The following is a 13885-nucleotide window of genomic DNA, read 5'->3' on the forward strand; positions in this document are numbered from 1 at the left end:
GCCGTCCAAACAGACCAAAATCTCACCCCACTGTGGAACAGGCTGCCTTGGAGAGGGCGGTGGCGGAGGTCTCCACTGCACCACAAACAGGTACAAGTCAATCGCCCTGTACTCAGAGCTCAAAACTCTTGGCTCGGGCGATGTTGAGCTGGGGTCACTGCACACGCTACGGGACTTCCCTTGGCAGCAACTCCCAAACTACTGAGTTGCCACAGGTGGTGAGTCACTGTTGTTCCTGTTGAATGTGAGGGAAGGGGGGTGCAAGGCTACCAACTTGTTTATCTCGGGGGGTGGGGGGCGGGAGGGGGGTTTCAAGTGGAGGCATTGACTCTGTGGAAGTGGGACGTTGTGACTGTTAGTTGCATGGTTAGGTCTGAAGCAGGTAGAGGGTGTTGTGACAACTGGATGATAAGCTTCACTTGGGCCCACTCCGACAGAGTATTCTGCATGGACATGTTTTCGTTTCAGGAAATATTGCATATCAGTTGCTATATTTGGGGTGTTGTAGCATGGGGGCAAAAGGCGTTCAGGCCTAGAATAGGGGTGTTGTTTATCACACTAGTTTGGTCGTTTTTCGCTCACTGGCTGGACGGTGGGGCAGGTGAGTGGCTTCTGAAGGGGTGGGGTCAGGGGTTGAGGATTTTGAAGATTTCGAACTGCATTATCTGCATTTATGGCCACTACTTTTAGTGCTTTAACTTGGAATGGCCATGGTAGGGCGACCCCTGCCAGGTGACACAGAATATATGCCTAACTCTGGCGTAGACACATTCCCTTCGGTCTCCAGGAGACATACCTGCCTGTGGGCGAATTTGATAAAGTTAGTAAACGATGGAGTGGACAGGTATACGGTACAGCAGTGTTTCCCAAACTGTGGTCCGCGGACCCCCAGGGGTCCATGACACATTCCCAGTGGGTCCTCAGGCAGTTATTTTAAAAGCACAGCAAAGTTCCTTGTAGAATTAGCAATTTTCCAGCAACAATAAGAGTGTCACGATAACGTCAGTCACTAATGTACCTACTGGAAAGAGATGAAAGTTTTGTCCAGTGGCAGATTTGACTTACCTAATGTAGTACAGAGGGTTAATCTGCCTACTGCAAAGAACGTGTACGTACCATGCATTTAAAAAAACTGTTTTTTATGTGCATAGGTTAGTGGGTTACTGCTTTTGTCACAGAGATTCTTTCGTTACTGTGCAGTTCATAAGTGATAATCGTAATCTAGCACAGTGAACTATAAACTGTCATCAAAGAGCTGCTTGCAAACTACATGGTACAAGTTAGAAACATATGTTTTTCCAAGTCTTTCATTATCCTGATGCTGCTAAAAAGGTTTATTTGGGTGGAAATACATTTTTATTGTTAAAGTCAATGCTAACCACTGTGTTATGTTCTGAATCCTGAGTTTGTGCTACTCCAGACCAAGACCAAGCACTCTTTAAAAATGTCTATCAGTATGAATGCCATGTGAATCCTACGCGTTGTAGTCGCATTTGTCTTATGTAACATTTTCTATACACTGATTTACACGTGTGAATCATTGTCTCTTGGGGGCAGATTTGTAAGGAAAGTGACTCAGTGTGTGGCGCAAACCATTTGGCTGCGCCGCACTGAGTCACTCTCAAAGCACAGGGATGTGACATACTTACAACAACATGTTGCATCTCTGTGCTTCCCCCTGCGCTGGCGCACAAACTGCTGCCATGCGCCTGCACAGACACATTTGCACCATTGTGCAAGGATGCCTGCATCATGGGGAGATTGTTTATATGCAGGAAGGTTTCCCTTCCTGCACATAAACAATCAGAAATGGCGTTTTTCAACTTCTAAGTGTGCTGCATTAGCACACATAGATCTTGTAAAACATCATCGTTTTACTGATTGTTTATGTGCAGGCAGGGACACCTTCCTGCACATAAACAATTACTAAAGGTGATATCCTCTTTCTATGCGTGCTGCAGAATGCAACATGCATAGAAAGAGGAAAAAGCGAGGAGAAATGAATACATTTCTCCTCGTTGCGCCTCCCTACGCCTTATCTGGGGAGGCATAGCATTGAGACACATTTAAGATTTACGAATTATAGTGAATCTGGAAATGTGTCTGGTTTCATGGGTGTTGCCCATGCACCCACAGCAACATCCATGGAACGTCCTTTTCACGCAAAGTGCTGTGTGCAAATGGGCCATATTTACAAGACCAGGAAAAGTCACGCAGGGTAGCTTTTCCTGCCTTCGAAATATGGGGCACTAAAATGTGCCACTGGTGCGTCACTTTTTGTGACGCACCCATGGCTTAAGGGGCTTATAAATCTGCCCTCATATGTGTGTGATGTAAAGTGCTCTGCCATCCTTTAATGGTATGAGAGATGCTATGAAACAAATTAAATACATGTGTCAGAGGGGCTATGGAGAGATGAGAGTCACTGTTGGAGGGTGATAATAAGGGAATCATTGAAGAACCCCAACAAAGATTGTCATATCCTGGTGCATAGTAAGGTCATCATTTACTATTCTTTAAAAGCTGATACTATTCAATATATAATGATAAACTTGTTGTAGAATGCACCATTGTTTCCTAAATTTTCTTGGGGGGAGAGCCTCCCAACGCCTGCTTTGTAGTGGTCAGGCTCACTCACTGCACTTGGTGTGCACCCTATGGGGACCGGTCTGAAAACATTTGCCAGGGCTGCTTTGGGTTTCTAGTCTGGCCCTGGCAGGAAACTCGTACTGCGAAATAAAACCAACCTTTAAGTTTGTCACGGATATGTAGCCCTAACCTTCCTGTGTTTTGAAAATTCTTTCAATATAAAATACTAAAATCCTTAGTAATTTGAGTATTTGTTTTGTGTGCACATGTGTGTTTATTGTTTTCGAACTACTGTTTTAATGTTTGAAATTTAAATCATACAAATTACTTGGGGGTCCTCAGCTTCCAGTAGTGACTCAATGGGGGTCCTCAGGAGTCAAATGTTTGGGAACCACTGCGGTACAGGATACTCAGCATACATTCGGGGATCCTGGTTTGTGTTGCTCCGGACGTACCATTTGTGCAGCATTGGGTCCTAGTGTATTAGGAAGGCTATTATGTAATTATAGAGGGACCCCTAGATGGGTGCCTGTTTTCTGTGGTATCTCTATATGCGCCCAACACACTACAGGGTGAATTTCCCGATATTCTCTCATCAACTAAGTTGCTTGAGCCCCAGACCCTGGGGTTGTAGGGAGGTGCTAACAACTGCATACACGTTCCAAGTCTACACTGTTCGCGCCTCCACTTTTGGACAAACATTTTTACCGATGGTCCCGGTCCTCCACTCTGCATGATATCTGGCATCTGGGACACCTTGGTGACATGGAGTACTCCTGTTATGTGCTGGGGTATCATGTTCACACTAGGCTATACTCTATTTTTTGTAACACAGACTTCTGGACTCTCATGTGCATCAATGTGTATTTGGGCAGGACTTTTGTCTGACCATAATCCCCTTCGGGTCATGTTCCAGTGGGGAGGCCCAAAGGCTCCTATTCCGACTTGACAGCTCCACAAGGAGGCGCTGCAGGACATAGTATACAAGGACACCATTGCCACAAACATATTTGAATACTTTGCAGTGAATGCAGGTTCAGTGGACTCCCGCAGGCTTGAATGGGACGCCTTAAAGGTGATCATGAGGGGACATTGCATTAATACGACATGGGGAGCTAAGACAATACTCACTTGCAGTCTGATGGACTTAGAGGCACGTTTGCAAACAACTGAGATAGAGGCTGTGTCGGTGCCCCTGCCTGCCCCTGACTCACGGCCCTACGTCATCAATACCAAGACGAGATGAAGCGTCTCTGTGACCTTGATGACAGGACTTCCTCAGCCTGTCAACACTTAAATGGCGATAAGCCAGGGGGCACATTGGCATGGCTGCTGCGCACTGAAGCACTTAGAACTCTTATTGGCGTCGTATGGGACACCATGTGCCACTTGGTGAATAGACAAGCGGACATCAATGAAGTGATCGCTCAGTATTATGAGAAGTTATATTCACCCCCTCCTGAGCCAAATTCATAGCAGGTCTGGGACTACCTTTGCACGGAGGCGCTTCCCCATTTGAACCCGCTACAGCTGTTGGAGCTAGGACAGCTACTCCAGATAGAGGAAATCCACCTGGCAATTTGACAGATGGTGCGCAGCAAGACCCTGGGCACAGACGGGTACTCTGTGGAGTACTAAGCTGCCTACAGGGAGACCCTGGCTCCTCGCTTGTTGAAAGTCTATTGTGAAACGTAGCTCTGGGGCACTCTTCCAGGATCTCTTCGCGAGGCCCTTATCGTGGTGCTCGCGAAGCCAGAGGAGGACCCCCTTAAGGTGAGTTCTCATCACCCATTATTAGTGCTAAACATTGACTATACAATATTAAAATCCTTGCCAACAGCCTCAGGGGAACACACTCCAGCACAGGGCGCCGGAGCCACATTATGAATACGGTGTTCGTGGAGGCTGATCTTCCAGTGGCGGTCTCTCTGGATTTCGAAAAAGTATTTGACACGCTTAGTTGGTCCTATTTGCTACGGATGCTAGAGGTGATGTGTCCTTACTTCCTCCAATGAGTCAAGACACTGTATACCGCCCCACAAGCAAGGGTCTGAACTGGTTGTCAGATCTCACACTCTTTCGCCATAGGAAAAGGGACTCAACAAGGATGCTCCTTGTTACTGGTACTTTTTGCACTTGTGATGGAGCCGCTGGCTGCACAGCTGCGTGCCAAAGGCCCTGCATGGGGCATTAGGGTAGGACCAGACTGGCACACCATGTCCCTATATGCTGACAATGTGATTTTACACTTAAGGGACGCTCTACGACCTACTTAATCTTACTGGAGATATGGAGATACGTGTTGGTATACTTAAAGGACCCTCTATGACCTGCTTTATCTTATTGGCGATATAGTGGGCCTCAAGGTGAACTGGGGCAAATCCTGTATTTTTCCTATGCACTCGATTGAGCCCGAATATTGTGTAGCACCGGTAGGGCGTCTGGAGGTTTGAGACCTTTCGTTATCCAGGTGTGAATGTCTACCATAAAGACAGGGACTTGCTCGATGGAAATTATGGCAGGACTCTGACCTCGTTCCGTCAATCTATGCATTTTTGGAGGACATAATGACCCCTTTCACCCATGGGCAGGGCATCAATAGAAAAGTTGCTAGCTCTCCTGAGGCTCTTATATTTTTTTGCTGCATGGCCCGTGATCCCACCTAGCTCCTTTTTTGGCACTCTGAGGAGTCTGGCATTGAGCTTGTTAGGGGACCTGTCCGGAAGAGGGTTTCACTGCCGGAGATATAGGTAGGCTCCCACTTGTAGCCAAACTTGTTTGGGCCCGATATGTGCAGCCTAGTTGTGCAGTGGCTCCTTGTGCACCACAGCTGCCCTTTTTGAGTGTGCCCACAATCAAAGCCTTGCTCATGGCCCATGATTCATCCCCTTGGCGGGAAGCGGGGATTACCCAACTGGGCGACCTATATAATGAGCGTGCTCTGCTTTCCTTCCATAGTCTCAGGGACCTTTACGGACATGGCCTCGGCCTCTTTCTTACACACAATGCAATTATGGTTGCGATTGGGGATATATGGTCACCGTGACAGGTGGAACCACCATTGCTTTCAGATTTGCAATGCTTCTTAACACACGTGCTGGGTCATCGGGCGGTATTGGTGCTGTTGGATTAGTTACTTACATGTAATCCTAGTTCTCATCCAGGGGCTACTCATCAAAGTCATAATCTGTGAATAATCCCCGCCCATGTACGGGATCTCGGAGCATATACAAAAAAAAAAATATATATATATATATATACACACACACCCATATGTGAAAACATATACATGCAGCCTAGAATGTTTCCAACATGGCAAAAATGCCGAAATTACATAGGTTTGCATTGTAAAAAACAATACCCTCCTAACCCATAGGGAACAGAGGAAGCAGTGATAAATTGTCATACAAGAATGCTTTATTGCCTTAAGGAAGGCATGTAATTGCAGGCAGTTGCCTGTAGGCTGCATAGCAGAGTAATGAAACACAGAAAAAACTGACACCTTGCCTTTAAGGCATTCAAGGGTTAGGGTACCGTGCCTTTAAGACCTATAGGAGACCCCCTGTTCCCATGATGCACCACAGGTCAGTTCTTTTTTGATGGTGTACTATGTAGAGACACCTGAGTAGACATGCAATTAACATTAAAACAACTCCAATATTGCTCGGCCGGGGAGGAGGGACGGTCACTTATGACTTTGATGAGTATACCCCTGGATGAAAACTAGGATTACAGGTAACTAATCCCTCTCATCCAGGGAATACTCATCAACAGTCATAATCTATGAATAGAGTAGCAAGCCCAGACCCAAAGTCTCACGGACGAGCAATAGACTATACAGAACATGAAAAACATCATATTCACATAGCAATTATGCAAATAAATTCCTTAACGAAGCCTGCCCAACCTGGGCATCGGCTTGAGCATCAGAATCTAGACAGTAATGGTGTGTGAAGGTATGCACTGAACGCCATGTCGCTGCCATGCAGATTTCAGACATAGGAGCGTTGCGAAGGAGAGCTGTGGTAGAAGCGGTCAGTGGGAGTACATTGGGGAATAAACCACAGCCTTATTTAACTTGGAATATCCCTCATGGGATTAGAAGGCTGATACTCCTACTGAGATTTAATCTGCTGCCTTTAAGAGACGTCACTGGTATCTGGGATAAAACACCTAGAGAGAAGAGAATTTGTGAACTGTGCCAGTTGCAAATCCAAGATCTTAATCATGTCTTATTTGTATGTTCAAAACTGCAAAGTGCCAGGTGAGTGTTTTTAAAACCAGTATTTATCAAATTCAATATTCACTCTGCTCAGGATGCACGTTCTCTGGTTTTGTCACCCCCGAATGAAATGGTTTGTTTTAAGATATACCAATTTTTTAGAACATTTTTGCCTATTTATTAGAATTTTGTCTAATAGTAGTACTCTGGTTTCGATTTAATATCAACGGGTTGCTATTTCATTGTTTCATGTATTCATTGCATCATTTGCACATTACTTAGTATGTATATAAGAAATTTTATTGACCGGTTATGTGATTGTTTTACGTACTATAGCATTATTTGCACATTTCACATTACGTTTGATATCATGTTATAGTAATGTATTAGGAAGGAATTTTGTACTGTATACAATGTTTGTCTTTTTAAATTGTTAGTGTGTTTTTGTGGACCTCCGTTGGAGTTCCAAAACAAAATAAATAAATTGAATTGAATTGAATTGAATTGTAGAAGCTTTCACTCTGGTAGAGTGTGCTTTAGGTCTGCCTTGTAAGGTCTTGTTAGCTAACTGGTAGGCTAAAGCTATACAAGAGACGATCCATCGAGAAATAGCTCTTTTAGATGCCGCTAGACCGGTGTTCGTGGAACCGTAGTTGATAAAGAGCCGGTCAGATTTCCTAAGCGTAAGAGTTTTGGGCAGGTAAAACTTTAATACCCTCCGGAGATCTAAAGAGTGTAATAATCTCTCCAGGGGAGTGGATGGTTGAGAAAACAAAGTGGGCAGAGTAATAACTTGATTGATATGAAAACCCGAGACTACCTTAGGAAGGAAGCTCGGATGTGTACGCAGCACCACTCTATTGGCATGAAACACAGTGTAAGGTTCCTTGCAGCACAGCGCCTGAATCTCACTCACCCTGCGGGCGGAAGTGATGGCTACTAAAAACGCAGCCTTCCAGGTTAAATGTTGCAAAGAAGCCTTATGAATAGGCTCGAAAGGAGCACCCATTAGTTTAGTAAGGACAATGTTAAGTTCCCAAGGTGGAGAAGGGGATCTCACCAGTGGGTATACCTTCCTGAGTCCCTCTAGAAAATCCTTTACTACTAGTTTGGGTAGGAGACTTCCTGTAAGCTGTAATAGCAGCCATGTGGACCCTGATGGAGGGGTATTTGAGGCCAGACTTCGCCAAGTACAGTAAGTAGGGGAGGTTCACTTGCTCCTGACCCTAGGTCGGATCAAAAGCATTGTCTTTACACCACAGGTAGACTCTCTTCCACTTGAAAGCATAAAACATTCTGGTGGAGGGTCTCTTTGCTTCCCTGAGAACGTGCATGCAGTCGGCAGAGAGGTCTAGATGTCCGTACTGGATGACTTCAGGAGCCATGCAGTCAATCGTAGAGACAGGAGGTTGGAATGAAATACTCTCCCCTTGTTCTTGGTCAGCAAGTCCGGCCGGCAGGGCAGCCTCCGGTGTGGAGCTTCTGACAGTTGCATGAGATCTGGATGCCACCACTGGCGCGCCCACTCTGGTGCTATCAGGATCATTCTGGTGTTGATCCTGTAGAACTTCTGTATGACCGCCGGGATCAGAGGGAGTGGAGGAAAAGCATACAGCAATGTCTGCGACCAGCTGATCAAAAGTGCATTCCCCCGTGATCCTTGCTGAGGGAATCTGGACGCGAAGATGGGGCATTTTATATTTGCTGCGTCTGCGAACAGGTCGATGTTTGACACTCCCCATTGCCGAAACACGTCCTGAGCAACTTTGTCGTTGAGCACCCAGTCGTGCGCTTCTACGAAGTCTCTGCTGAGAACATCTGCCTGCACCTTCAATGTTCCTGGAAGATGAACGGCTATGATCGTGAGACTCCTTGCCAGAAGCCACTTCCATACGGTCTGGGCCTCCAGAGACAGCACCCGTGACTTGGTGCCTCCCTGCTTGTTCAGATAGAACATTGTTGTTGTGTTGTCTGTCTGAATATGAATGGATCTGGACTGTAGGGATGGGTACAGCGACTTGAGCACAAGATGGACTGTCCTTAGTTCAAAGAAGTTGATGTGATAACTTCTCTCTGTCTCGGACCAGAGACCTTGTACCTGAAGCTGGTCCATGTGAGCTCCTCAACCCTGAAAAGAGGCATCTGTAACCACTGTCTGGGTCGGAGGAGCCTGATGAAAAGGAACCCCTTGTAGAATGTGTGAGCGTTTCATCCACCATTTGATGGAGTCCCTGGCAGTCTGAGGAAGAGAGACTCGATCTTCCAAATGCCCTGACCTCTGTGTCCATTGATCTTTGAGGGACTGTTGTAGAGGACGCATGTGCAGTCTTGCATTGGGCACAATGTATATGCATGAGGTCATTGACCCCAGCAGTGATGACACCTGCCTTGCTGTGGGACGTGTAGAGCTGAGAAGAGTGTGGCACTTGATCAGCATTGAGGACAACCTCTCCTCCGAAGGACACACGCTTGCCCTTGCAGAGTCCAGGGAAGCGCCCAGATAATGTATCTGTTGTGTGGGGTTGAGCACTGACTTCTTGTAGTTGACTTGCAACCCCAGGGAGCGCAGAAGATTGAGACAGTAAGAGAGCTGGCTCTGGAGTAGTGCAGGTGTGGAACTCTTTAGGAGCCAGTCGTCTAGGTAGGGATAGACGAAGATCTTCCGCCTGCGGAGGAAGGCAGCTACCACCGCCATGCACTTGGAGAACGTCAGGGAGGCGGATTTGAGCCTGAACAAAAGTACTCAGTACTGGTAGTGCTGGCGAGAAATCTGGAACCTGAGGAATTTTCAATGTTTCACTGAAACAGGAATGTGAAAGTAGGCGTCCTGCAGGTCGATGGCACACATCCAGTCTCCCTGGTGAAGTGTGGGAAAATCTGGTGCAGGGCTAGCATTCGAAATTCCTCTTTCTTTATAAACCTGTTTAGCAGGCGCAGGTCGAGGATAGGTCTGTACTCTTTGGCTACTCCTCGTTTTTGGACCAGGAAGTACCATGAGTATACCCCCTGGTTTCGTTGGTGAGGTGGGACCACCTCTATGGCCTTTTTGGAGAGGAGGGTAGACACTTCACTTCGTAGTAGCAGATAGTGTTGTTGAGAAAGGCACTTCAATTGTGGGGGCACTTGCGGGGGGAGACTTGAACTTCAGCAAGTAGCCATGCTGCATAATATTCAGCACCCATTTGTCTTTTGTAATGGTTTCCACTCTTCCAGGGGAAAAACGATACTCCCTCCCACCGGAGTGGCGAACGTGTGTGGAGGAAGCAATGCCTCAGTGCTTGGGAAGCTGCTTGGAGGAGGACTGCTGTTGCTTGTTGTTCCCCCTTCCTATGCCAGGACACTTTTGCAGGAATTGAGACCACTGTTAGTTCTGAGATGATCATTGAGGGGTTTGAACCCTCTGTTGAAAGGGACGTGTGTCCTTCTGATGAAAATGTTTACGGAACTCCTTCCGTTTTTCCAGCCCAACTGATTTTACCGTCTCCAGCTCGGTCTTCATCTTAATAATCCCCTCATCGGCATGAGCCCCGAACAAGGAGGATCCGTTAAAAGGTAGAATAAGGATCTTCTTCTGTGCGTCCGGCTTGAGACCTGTAGCCTTAACCAAGCTGAGCGCCTTGAACAGATTCCATGTGAGTAGCCATGAGCGGCGAGATCTGAGGCGTCCGCGGACGCGCTGATGACTTGATTGGCTATTAGACCCCCCTCCTGTAGGATCTCATGGAAGTCCTGCCGATCCTCTTTGGGGAGCTGGTCCGTAAACCGTGCCAGGGAGCCCCAAAGAGATCTGTCATAGCGCCCGAGGAGGGCTGAGGCACTTGCAATCTTCATAGATGATGCAGAAGTATTGCACATTTTTCTGCCATAAGAGTCCATCTGCTTACTGTCCTTTTCAGGAGGAACTGCAGCTGATGAGGATGCAGAGTGTGTTCTCATGGCGGCTGCCACAATGACGGAATCCGCTGGCGGATCAGACCTAAGAAACAAGGGATCTTCAGTTGAAGCCTTGTACTTCTTAGCGATCCTCGATAGAACTGACCCCACTGTGGCTGGCGTGAGGACCGTGACCATAGCTGGTTCGAAAAAACCTGGCACCAGAGGTAGCATCGGTCTGTGAGCTGTATGATGTGCAATGTGTCAAAAATAATCGACGTAGGGATTAAGAGTATGCAAGGTGGTATTCAGCTTCTTTGCTCCTCTACCCAGTACGTCAGAGAAAGTTCTGATGTCATCGATGGGAGACACCCTTGATGGTGGAGTCGATGAGAAGGTAGGCGAATAGTCCAGAACAGAAGACCTTGTGGAAGAAGACCAGGTGGACGATCTTCTGAGTCTCCTCTTATGTGGACGTTCGTGATGCGAGCTGTGACGACCCCTGGACCATGATCAGCGTGTGGAAGGAGACCTTGGTTGTGTGGGGGGGACGGAACTTTGAAGGCTTTGCAGGAGCACTTCTATCCTTCTGCGGTCACCTGTTCTGACGCCCTCCAGCCATCGAGGCGACAGACTGTAGGCCCTCTGCTCACCAGCTCTAGGAGATCTCTCTGGAGAAATCTGCACACTATGCAGCCCTGCTGATGATGACCGGGATCTTGACGTCGATGGGGATCTCCGTGGCCTCAGCAATTTTTTCCCTCGACGTCGAACGCTTCGACGTCGATGAGGTCTGTGTCACCTTCGGCGTCGATGTGCGTGGTGATCTGCTATGGGAATGCCGTCCTGTCCTCGACGTTGGTCTAGACGTCGATCGCCTACGACATTGTGGGGATCTTGACGGCGACTTTCGACGGCGATGAGGAGACCTTGATGTCGACCTCCCTCAACGTTGTGCTGGCGTCGATCACCTCGACGTCGAATGATGGGACCTCGACGACGCTCTTGACGTCGACATGTCCACTCGCTGCATGGTTTTCGCCGTTGTGTCTCTCGACGTCGACCCCCTCGACAGAAAACCTCTACGTCAATGGAGCTTTTTTCAGGTCTCTCTGGACCCACAGCCTCCAAGCCCGAAGTGCTGTGCCTAGACGCCGACTTACTGGCAGGCGGAGGAGAGTCTCGACGTCAAGACGATGACTTGTCCCTCGGCCTCTCCGACGGCTATCTCGACGGCGAACTTTCAGTCACCTTTTTCTTCCTGGACTCAGGAGAGGTGGAACGACGCAGTTTTCGCTGTTGCTTTCTTGAAGAAGGTGCTCTGAAGTCTCCATGGTCATCTCCATGATGGTTTCTGTCCTTCTCCAGCTGGGCATGAAGTTGAATTTGTTCTCTGTCGCGCAGAGTCCGTCTGGAAAACTTCTGGCAATGATAACACTGGTCAGGGTTGTGTGAAATTGGAAGACACACAATACACACTGAGTATGGGTCTAACAGTGCCATTTTCTTGCCACAGGAAGGACATTTCCTGAATAAAGCAGGCATTCTGACTGGAAAAAAATCTGGAAAATACCAAAATTCAGTAGAATAAGCCTCTGGGAATCAGGAACTGTCGAGTTTACTGAGAAAATATGAAATTAATAACTTTCAGTCAAAAAACTGAAGAGCTTAAACTTCAGGATCCTCACAGAAGGAGCCGAAAAAAATAACTGACCTAACCGTCACCTGTGGTGCAGCATGCGAGCAGGGGGGTCTCCTGCAGGTCTTAAAGGCACGGTACTCTAACCCTTGAATGCCTTAAAGACAAGGTGTCAGTTTTTTCTTTGTTTCATTGCTCTGCTATGCAGCCTACAGGTAACTGCCTGCAATTACAAGCTTTCCTTAAGGCAATAAAGCATTGCTGTATGACAGTTTATCACTGCTTCCTCTGTTCCTTATGGGTTAGGAGGGTATTTTTTTTACAATGCAAACCTATGTAATTTCAGCATTTTTGCCATGTTGGAAACATTCTAGGCTGCATGTATATGTTTTCACATAGGTATATCTATCTATCTATCTATATATATATATATATATATATATATATATATATATATATATATATATAGCGAAATACTCCTCCCCCGAAGAAAAGAAGCAGAGGCCACGTAGGGGAAGTCAGGAACCACTTTTATTGAGCTTTCCTCATTGTCGGAGGATGCATTTCGGCATGGTAGCCTTCCTCAGCGCCTAGAGTTGTGAGCAGGGTGTGGGCGAGAGATGGTTTTCAAAGTGTCCTGCCGCACACCGATAGGCTCGCACCCGACTCCGCCTCGTAGTTTGTAGATCTGGCTCACCTGTTAATGGGAGACTGCTGTATTGACTGCAGGTCCCAGAATGCTGCACTGTGGCAAGGTGAGTGATGCGGGGAGGATCGGATGCTGGTTGCGGACTGCAGGGCTTCTCATCATCGCTCTCACAAGTGTCCTGCATGTGGCTGCTAAAAAGGTGCCCCCTCGAGTCCCCTGGGCCGCATCAACCCCTGAAGCACAGGAAAAATAATGGCGGGGGCAAGTCCGGAAATCCAGCTCGCCCAAGGTGGAGCAAATGTTCCAACACCGTTAATTCTTTACTCCCAATTCCGGAGGTGGGCCTGGTAGTTTCAGTACCCTGAATGAAAAAATGCCGTAGCAGTGACCAGTAAGTCACAGGTCAGCTTTAGAAGCGGGGGCCCCTGTTGCGCGTTTCTGGCATTCGCGCTCCGAATTGCGAAATACTCCTCCCCCGAAGAAAAGAAGCAGAAGTCACGTAGGGGAAGTCAGGAACCACTTTTATTGAGCTTTCCTCATTGTCGGCGGATGCATTTCGGCGTGGTAGCCTTCCTCAGCGCCTAGAGTTGTGAGAAGGGTGTGGGCGAGAGATGATTTTCAAAGTGTCCTGCCGCACACCGATAGGCTCGCACCCGACTCCGCCTCGTAGTTTGTAGATCTGGCTTACCTGTTAATGGGAGACTGCTGCAGGTCCCAGAATCCTGCACTGTGGCAAGGTGAGTGATGCGGGGAGGATCGGATGCTGGTTGCGGACTGCAGTGCTTCTCATCATCGCTCTCACAAGTGACCTGCATGTGGCTGCTAAAAAGGTGCCCCCTCGAGTCCCCTGGGCCGCATCAACCCCTGAAGCACAGGAAAAATAATGGCTGGGGCAAGTCCGGAAATCCAGCTC

The 13885-nt window shown here is 47.6% G+C and overlaps 1 long non-coding RNA gene across 1 annotated transcript in view; it reads left to right on the forward strand.

Annotated features, from left to right (window-relative positions):
* Positions 1–13885, forward strand: part of LOC144828326 (uncharacterized) — a 48638-nt gene that overhangs the window by 2831 nt on the left and 31922 nt on the right. The window lies entirely within an intron of this gene.

This window comes from Lissotriton helveticus, chromosome 4_1 (assembly GCF_964261635.1).
Source record: "Lissotriton helveticus chromosome 4_1, aLisHel1.1, whole genome shotgun sequence".
Lineage (NCBI taxonomy): Eukaryota > Metazoa > Chordata > Amphibia > Caudata > Salamandridae > Lissotriton > Lissotriton helveticus.